The sequence below is a fragment of the Melanerpes formicivorus genome, unplaced genomic scaffold, assembly GCF_026170545.1.
Source record: "Melanerpes formicivorus ecotype bairdi unplaced genomic scaffold, bMelFor1.0.p_v2 SCAF_44, whole genome shotgun sequence".
NCBI classification, from domain to species: Eukaryota; Metazoa; Chordata; class Aves; order Piciformes; family Picidae; genus Melanerpes; species Melanerpes formicivorus.
The window spans coordinates 2,476,465-2,477,807 of NW_027142396.1; the positions used below are offsets into that span (position 1 = coordinate 2,476,465).

At 46.5% G+C, this 1,343-nt stretch overlaps 1 non-coding gene across 1 annotated transcript; it reads right to left on the bottom strand.

Moving 5' to 3' along the window:
• Positions 1-230: 230 nt before the first annotated feature.
• TRNAD-GUC (transfer RNA aspartic acid (anticodon GUC)) lies at positions 231-302 on the bottom strand. Its single transcript has one exon. It is a non-coding gene; the product is annotated as a tRNA-Asp (tRNA).
• Between the last annotated feature and the right edge of the window lie 1,041 nt (positions 303-1,343).

The following is a 1,343-nucleotide window of genomic DNA, read 5'->3' on the forward strand; positions in this document are numbered from 1 at the left end:
AAGAGACCTTCAAGATCATCGTGTCCAACCTATCATCCAACACCACCTAATCAACTAACCCATGTAACCAAGCACCCTGTCAAGTCTCCTTCTGAACACCTCCAGTGACGGCGACTCCACCACCTCCCCGGGCAGTCCATTCCAATGGGCAATCACTCTCTCTGTGTAAAACGTCTTCCTGACCTCCAGCCTGAACTTCCCCTGGCGCAGCCTGAAAAATTATCTTACGTCTCCCCGTCAGGGAATCGAACCCCGGTCTCCCGCGTGACAGGCGGGGATACTCACCACTATACTAACGAGGAGTTAGTATATGGAAATGGCTTTTGATGGCACTCAATGATCTCCTTTCTGGAGCCACAGGCCAAGCCTGTTCCTGGCAGATGGCTTAACAATAGGAAGAAATAAGTTTTGCATAGGTGGAATTATTTTTCTCCTTGTCCTAAACCACTGCAGCTGTGCTGTAGAGAGGCCTGTGATGGGTATCACACTTGAGGGGCCTCATGCATATCATCACAGTGGACTGGGAAGGTTGCCCCATACCTGAACGAACAGTGTAAAAAGACCACAACCTCCTGAGCCCGTGTACGGCATCTGGTAGCTCTTGTATTGCATATGGAAGCCCTCGTTCAATGTACATCCCCCACAGAAGAACCTGGTCTAATCCCATGAGATGTCGCTGGATCCAAGGGTGGTGATATCTTTCTTTCTTACTTCTTGTCTCAGTCTTTCTCTTTTCTCTTTCTCTCTCTTTTTTTTTTTTTTTTTTTTTCCCAATTCCCTGTCCTCACATCCAATCAAGTGTCCTTAAGGTGCAAGTGACTAAGAGATTTCATGTAATGCTCATTGGATCAAATAAACTTAACTCATTGACTGTTTATGCTGCTTCACCTTAATTTACTCCAAGGGGATTTTTTAATCAAGCATGAGAAATTGTAATATTTGGCTTTCACAAGGGGGTGTTGCTGAGGAACATGGGATTCGATCTTTGGGATGATTGGTTGGTAGTGGTCTTTGTTGTGTGGGGTTTGATCCTTGTGTATTGGGAGAAAAAGGTGAAGCACTGACATGTCTGAAGACTGGCCAGGTCAAAAGTGAAGGTTTTGTCCCAGCTCTGATGGAGAAGTGTGGGAGTGTTCTGGGGAAAGGTATGAATAGGTAGGTATGTTTGACATCTATATGAGGAGAAAGTTCTCCACTGAGAGAATCATTCGTCATTGGAATGGGCTGCCTGGGGAGGTGGTGGAGTCAGTCCCTGGAGGTGTTCAAGAGGGGATTGGACATGGCACTTGGTGCCATGGTTTAGCCATGAGGGCTGTGGTGACAGGTTGGACTCAATGATCTTT